The sequence below is a fragment of the Octopus sinensis genome, linkage group LG8, assembly GCF_006345805.1.
Source record: "Octopus sinensis linkage group LG8, ASM634580v1, whole genome shotgun sequence".
Classification (NCBI taxonomy): domain Eukaryota; kingdom Metazoa; phylum Mollusca; class Cephalopoda; order Octopoda; family Octopodidae; genus Octopus; species Octopus sinensis.
The window spans coordinates 94,027,077-94,035,064 of record NC_043004.1 but is presented as its reverse complement, the minus strand read 5'-3'; positions in this window follow the sequence as shown (position 1 = coordinate 94,035,064).

Genomic DNA, 7,988 nt, shown 5'->3' with positions numbered 1-7,988 from the left:
TGTGTGTGTGGGGGGGGGGAAGTTACACAAACAAACAAACACACGCACATACATATGACAAGCTTCCACACGTTTTCCGTCAACCAAATTAACCCAAAAGCACTGGTTCGCTCGGAACTATAATATAAGACATTTGGCCAAGGTACCGCAGGAGTGATACTGAATCCAGAACCACGTGATTGTAAGGTGAGCTTAATAACCACACACACAGCTATGAAGAACAAACCATAGATTTTCTGAAATATATCAAACAAACTTTCAGAGGAGTGGCTGTGTGGTAAGTAGCTTGCTAACCAGCCACATGGTTCCGGGTTCAGTCCCACTGCGTGCACTTGGGCAAGTGTCTTCTGCTATAGCCCGGGCCGACAATGCCTTGTGAGTGGATTGGTAGACGGAAACTGAAAGAAGCCTGTCGTATATATGTTTATATATATGTGTGTAGTATGTGTGTGTGTTGTGTGTCTGTGTTTGTCCCCCTAGCATTGCTTGACAACCGATGCTGGTGGTTTACGTCCCCGTCACTTAGCGGTTCGGCAAAAGAGACCGATAGAATAAGTACTGGGCTTACAAAGAATAAGTCCCGGGGTCGATTTGCTCGACTAAAGGCGGTGCTCCAGCATGGCCGCAGTCAAATGACTGAAACAAGTAAAAGAGTAAAAGAGTAAGCTCGAAGTTATATATATCTCCTGAGCTTTCCCCCGCTCCGCAGCTAAACCAATCCAACTTTTAATCCCCTTTTTTTCAGAGTCTCTCACTTTCAATACGTACCACTCTATTCTTTAGTTTCTTCTTCTCTCTGATAGGGAACGCTCTCATTACACACAGAAACAAACATCAAATATTACATCCGACAACAGTAGTTATTCTGTTGTTAGTGGAGAGTATTTATGCGAGGAGTAAGCCGTTCTAATTGGATGATTTGTCTCGTGAGCTTCTTTGCTCGTCTCGTGGCAGATGTCTGTCTAATTGACAACAGAATGTGGAAGCACTCCGTCGGTTACGACGATGAGGGTTCCGGTTGATCCGAATCAACGGAACAGCCTGCAAGTGAAATTAACGTGTAAGTGGCTGAGCACTCCACAGACACGTGCGCCCTTAACGTAGTTCTCGGGGATATTCAGCGTGACACAGAGAGTGACAAGGCCGGTTCCTTGAAATACAGGTACAACAGAAACAGGAAGTAAGAGTGAGAGAAAGTTGTGGTGAAAGAGTACAGCAGGGATCACCACCATCCCCTGCCGGAGCCTCGTGGAGCTTTTAGGTGTTTTCGCTCAATAAACACTCACAACGCCCGGTCTGGGAATCGAAACCGCGATCCTATGACCGCGAGTCCGCTGCCCTAACCACTGGGCCATTGCGCCTCCACAATGACAACAGAATAGAAGCAGGCCAAGCTCTTTTAGCCGAGGATCGTTCTCAGTCTACTGGAAGTTGCTGTTTGAGAAATACACGAACAAGTGGGACATCACTAATGTTTCGTTTGTTCACGTCTCAGGCGAACGTAGAGTTAATGATTATGCTCAAATCGCTCGTGAAACTGGCCTGTAGTATGGTCAGTAGGAGCACACAGATCGAAGGATCGTTATCCTGTCGGCCGGACCAAATGCTTAGCAGCATATCTTCCGGTTTTGTTTGCGTTCTGAATTCAAATTCCAACGCGGCAGACTTAGCTGGCAGAATCGTTAGCACGTCGGGCGAAATGCTTAGCGGTATTTCGTCTGTCTTAACGTTCTGAGTTCAAATTCCGCCGAGGTCGACTTTACCTTTCATCCTTTCGGGGTCGATAAATTAAGTACCACTTGCGTATGGGGCCGATTTAATCGACTAGATCCTTCCCCAAAATTTTCAGACCTTGTGACAAGAGTAGAAAAGACTTAGCCCTTCATCCTTTCAGGTTCAATAAAATAAAGTACCAGTCAAACTTTACCAGTGGACTAAGGTAACAGATTTCTGTTGTTGTTTCGCGTTCATATTAAGCTTTTCCTCTTTTTTTTTCGGTGATGAATGGGCAGAAAGGTTAGCACGTTAAGTAAAATGCTTAGTGGTATTTCTAAGACAGCCAACTGACACGGCTGGCAAAGCACTTAGCGACATTTCATCCGTCTTAACGTTTTCAAAATTTGCCGACGTCAACTTTGTCTTTCATCCTTTCGGTGTTGATAAAATAAATACCGGTTGAGTACTGGTGCCGAAGTAATCGACTAGAACCCCTCCACTCAAATTTCCTGGCCTTGTACTAATAATATAGAGAAAGAATCATGTGAGACTTCAAATCCCGGTGAAGTCAACTCCGTCTTCGATTTTTCGTGTGAAGGGGCAGGATATAGATATAAATATATATAAGTACTTCTTACATACGTAAACAAAACCGGAAGAAATGCTGCTAAGCATTTTGTCCGGCCGACAGATGACGATCCTTCGAGCTGTACGCTTGTTTCTTTTCTGTCCACAAGGGGCTACACACAGAGGGGACAAAAAAGGACAGACAAACAGATTAAGTTGATTATATCAACCCCAGTGCGTAACTGGTATTTAATTTATCAACCCCGAAAGGATAAAAGGCAAAGTCGACCTCGGCGGATTTGAACTCAGAACGTAGCGGCAGACGAAATACCTATTTCTTTACTACCCACAAGGGGTTACACACAGAGGGGACAAAAAAGGACAGACAAACAGATTAAGTCGATTATATCGACCCCAGTGCGTAACTGGTACTTATTTAATCGACCCCGAAAGGATGAAAGGCAAAGTCGACCTCGGCGGAATTTGAACTCACAACGTAACGCAGACGAAATACTGCTAAGCATTTCGCCCGGTGTGCTAACGTTTCTGCCAGCTCGCCGCTTTGATCTGTACGCTTCTGATGACAACACTAGTGGCCAGTTTCACGAGCGGTTTCGCGTTTGTATTAAACTTTTCCTTTGTTTTATTTAGGTGGTGAGTGAGCAGAATCTTTTCAGCACGCCAGGCAAAATGTTTTGCAGTATTTCTAAGGCGGCAAGCTGGTACGTAGGACAAAGCACTTAGCGATATTACGACCGTCTTTACATTCTTAAATTCTGCCAACATTAACTTTGCCTTTCATCCTTTCGGAATTGATAAAACAAATACATGTTAAGTACAGGGGTCGATATAATCAACTTACCTCACCACTGAAATTGCTGGCTTTGTGCAAAAATTTGAAAGCATACTAAACCTTTCTGTTATATTTCATAAAACAACAAAGAGTTTGGGAATCTAGGATTGTTGTTTGTCAGAATAGAAAAAAATTGAAACAGATAATAGAGTTAACACAATTCACCGAAAATTTCTCACAGGAGTCGCCCAAGAACGCCTATACGGTGACACCCATTCGGTATTTAATGGAGTCGGGATTTCTGGCTTTGGACCCATGTCCAGAAGTCAATGTTCTTATAGTTATTGTAGTAGTTGTATTTTTATTTGCATTTGTTGTATATCGGTGTCTCCGAAAGAACAAAACAATGGCGACAGAACAGTAAGACTTGAATGCTCACAAATACAATTGCACTTACACACACACATAACACACACACACACACACACACACACAATCACACGGACGCACTCACACACGCGCCTTTATACTTGCATGTATTCATAAATATATTTACACACGCGCACATAATAATAAATAGATTTGTAGACACCCCTACAATCACAACTGTAAACATACCTACACAGATTTTACACACCTACCTACAAACAGGTTCGGTCGTGTGGTAAGTAGCTTGCTTCCCAACCACATGGTTCCGGGGTCAGTCCTACTGCGTGGCACCCGCGGCAAATGTCTTCTACTATAAGCCACGTGCCGACCAAAGCCTTGCAAGGGGATTTGGTAAACGGAAGCTGAAAGAAGCCCGTCGAATATATATATAATATATGTGGTGTGTGGTGTGTGTGTGTGTGTGTGTGTGTGGTGTATATTATTATATATATATATATATAATATATATATAGTATATATATATATATATGTATATACTGGGTCAGCCTCAAGTCAATTGACCGATTGCTCCAATCGGGTCCCACTCCCAAGGGAGACCCACGCTCAAGGGGCCACATCCTATACTGCAACATTTCATGAAGTTTAAAAAATATCTACGTAAAAAAGCTCTTTTTTAAAAAATGCATACTTTGTACTCTTTAGCAACACGTAGAAACGGCGGGGCTATGTTATGCTTATTAGCCCCCTCTTCCCCTGTTAGAATTTCAGCCCCTCCCGTTTGTGAATTTGTGTTTTTCATTCTTGGAAAGAATACAGAAGAATCTCACTCACAGCTGAACAAAAAAAGAAATTATTCATCCCATTTTAAGGACAGGTTGTGTTCATAAGATCTGAGGTCGCTACACAGGCAATAGAATTTATTTCCTTTGATTTAGTGGTATGTGGAAACATGCGAGTAATTACAAACGTGTATGTGTGTATGAGTGTGTGTGTGCGTATGTCTGTATGTCTGTGTGCGTGTGAATGTGTATGTGTGTAGTGCGTGTGCCTGCATGTGCGCACGTGTACTATACAACTGGTCAGTATTGAAAGCAATGCCATCTTAATTCCCTATAGAGCAAAAAACTGGAGACAGATTTATGTGAGCGGGTGTGACTAAGAGCATTGATTCCTTTATCTCTGGCGACAAAAATCTTCTAGATACACATACGCTTGTGTGTGTGCGTAGTATATATATATACACATACATACACACACATATATATACATATATACGTACATGCATACATACATATATATATATATGTTATATATATATATATAATAATATATATATATATATAGATATATTATATATATATATAATATAGAGAGAGAGAGAGAGAGAGAGAGAGAGAGATTTATGGTACTGGTAACGCACACAAACCACACACACCCTCCTTCTTCCTTTTTTCCTGAGCGCCTAATAATAATACTTTAATTGTTCCACCTCCTTGTGTTGTTGTTTTTTCTGTTTTCTCGTTTGGATTAACCTTGGATTAACAGAGTTGAAAATTACATAGTCATTTTATTCCCACAGGTCAGGAGGAGTTTGTGAATTCAGGAAAAAGTTTATAAAGAATTTCCATCATTAGTATTTTGAGCTTACAATTTGAATTTTTCCGAAATATATACATTGAAAAGGGCGTTTACAGCCGAGAAAATTCACAGAATAATTTTTGTTTTTCATTGACCATATTTTCCGAAAGTTTATACCGAAATCATTTTATGTTTAATTAAAAATGCATAAATTTGAAGAAATTGTTGAAAAAAATTTGCTTGAACTGAAATCACTTCGAGTTTAATTCAAATAGACATAAATTTTAAGAAATTGGGGTCTAAGCCTTTGTCATTCGCAAAATGCGCCCCACTTAATTTTGCTCAGATTGCTTTCAATTTTGGTCTATCGATGCAACTCTGAATTTTGATTACGATCAACCAATTACTTTGTCTTGTAAATTAAAGAATCTGATATTATTTGGAATTAATTTTAGCCAATCAACAGACAGCGTGGCATTAGCATCTTGTCACCATGGAAACCGCCGCTGTTTATGTTGATTTTTCAGACTTGATTCTTCACACCACGAGATTCTTTTTATCCGCGTGTTTTGTTTCAAATTTTTTTGTGTGTTAGTATATTACATATTTTTCTGTGCTTCTTTCTGTGTGTTAGTATTTTTAAATATTTTTCATTTCATATATTTTTGGGATCCATTGTCTCAGATAGCTGGATTTATAATTTCACTAGATAAATTCTAGTCAAAAATTTAAACTAGGAGTATTTCTTAAACCGTTAGCTTCTCATTTCAGCAGCTTAACTGAAATTTAGCACATGTAACAGGAACTGAGAGGGATATTGTAGAACAGAGAAACTGTGGGTGATACAGATAATTTGACATTATTTTTGAATTCTGCATGCAAAAACATAGTACTTTTTTTCCTTGGGACACATTCTTTGTTGACCAGTGTTATTCTTATCATAGTTTACAAATCCAAGAATGAAAATGTTACTCAGCTTTCGCAAATAATTAGGCCAGTAGACAAACAGCTTCAGAGTCACAGTTGTAATATACATCTTGAGTTTCTTTAGATTGCCAAGAGTGAAATAACCAAACTAAGAGACTCTTTAACATTTGGTGAGATTCTGAAACAAATGAGTTAATTTAATGTTACTGAGAAAAGCTTGCGGGTCCCAACGTTTTTCAGATTATGTTGTTGAAGCCCTGGTACCACCACAAATGGCTGGATAATCTTTCACCGCAAAATTTATTTCGCCTTCAAAGATGAAAGCTTGGGAGCAAAACGACAGCATAAATTCTTCCTTGGCAAGTCTACTATCAATCTCCGAGACATGTTTGGATTTTGATACTTTAAAACTTTTGAACAATTTAGTTAATTGCTATAAATCGGCCTTGCTGTCTGGACTTACTGTGGCTAAAGCATACATTTCCAAACAAAATATGATGACACTGCTGGGCATTTTGGGATTTTTCGTATCGTACAGGATGCCTTTCCAAATGTTTATTTATTGTATGATGCAGCATTAACATATGGGTCTAGCACAGCCACATGCGAGTCATCGTTTTATGCTAACTCGAATTATGATACCATTTCGACGAAATATGAAGCATCCGCGAAAATAAAACTTTTGCTTCTCTTAGTAAATACAAATCAGTTATAGACAAGGACAATTTTCTTAAATTTTTTGCATTGCGTTGCCGTAGATTGCAGTTGTATTGAATAAATGTAACCTAATTTTATTATTTTACGTTGTGAATTTTCTTGAAAAGCATTATCAAATTTTATAAATAGTACTGTTTTTAGAGTTTTGTCCAGACCCCCCAGCTATGGTTCCAGGTTCATTTCCACTGCGTGGAACATTGGGCAAGTGTCTTCTACTATAGCCTCGGGCCGACCGAAATTTTGTGAGTGGATTTTGTAGACAGAAACTGAAAGAAGCCCGTGTGTGTATATGTTTGTGTGTCTGTGTTCCCCCCCTCCAACATTGCTTGACAACCGATGCCGGTGTGTTTACGTCCCTGTAACCTAGCGGTTCGGCAAAAGAGACCGATAGAATGAGTACTAAGCTTACAAAGAATAAGTCCTGGGGTCGATTTGCTCGACTAAAGGCCGTGCTCCAGTAAGGCCACAGTCAAATGACTGAAACAAGTAAAAGAGTAAAAGAGTACTGATGGTGAAAATTTTTGGTAAATTTATAGTTTAACAACCAACTCGATTTCGGTGGGAAATAATGTTTTTTGTCCGTTCTTTTTTTCTTGTGCTATCAACTAATCTTATCTAATATGCCGCAAATGACTTTTTCCACGCAAATCGGAGGGGGATGGATTAGGATGGGCCCTCAGAAATTCCCTGCCCTCACCCTGGAGGTATTTTTCTTCCCTTTTTTTGTTTTTTTCGTGTGCTATCAACTAATCTCGGTTCCTAATATACCGGCAAAGGAGTATATTTTTATGTTCTTATGATTCTAAAGACCTTGGTGCAACTTCACTGGGAACCTGGTGCCGACCAAAATTGTTCCCAATGGGACTCCGCACCTCCTAAGGCCGGCCCTGCATATGTGTGTGTGTGTGCGTATTTTTGTGTGTCTGTGTTTGGCCCCTCCACCATTGCTTCACAGCCGATGCTGGCTTGTTTATACCTCCGCAACTTAGCGGTTCGGCAAAAGTGACCGATAGAATAAGTACTAGGGTTACAAAGAATAAGTCCGAGGGTCGATTTGTTTGACTAAAGGCGGTGCTCCAGCATGACCGCAGTCAAATGACTGAAACAAGTAAAAGAATACATACATACATACATATACATATATATATATATATATATATATATTAGTCATACAATATAGTGTAAATTTAAACACATAGTAAAATCCACTTATAGGGATTCTAACGCGCTAGAAAGAACAGCGTATATATACACATACACATACTATACACACACACACACACACACACACATATATATA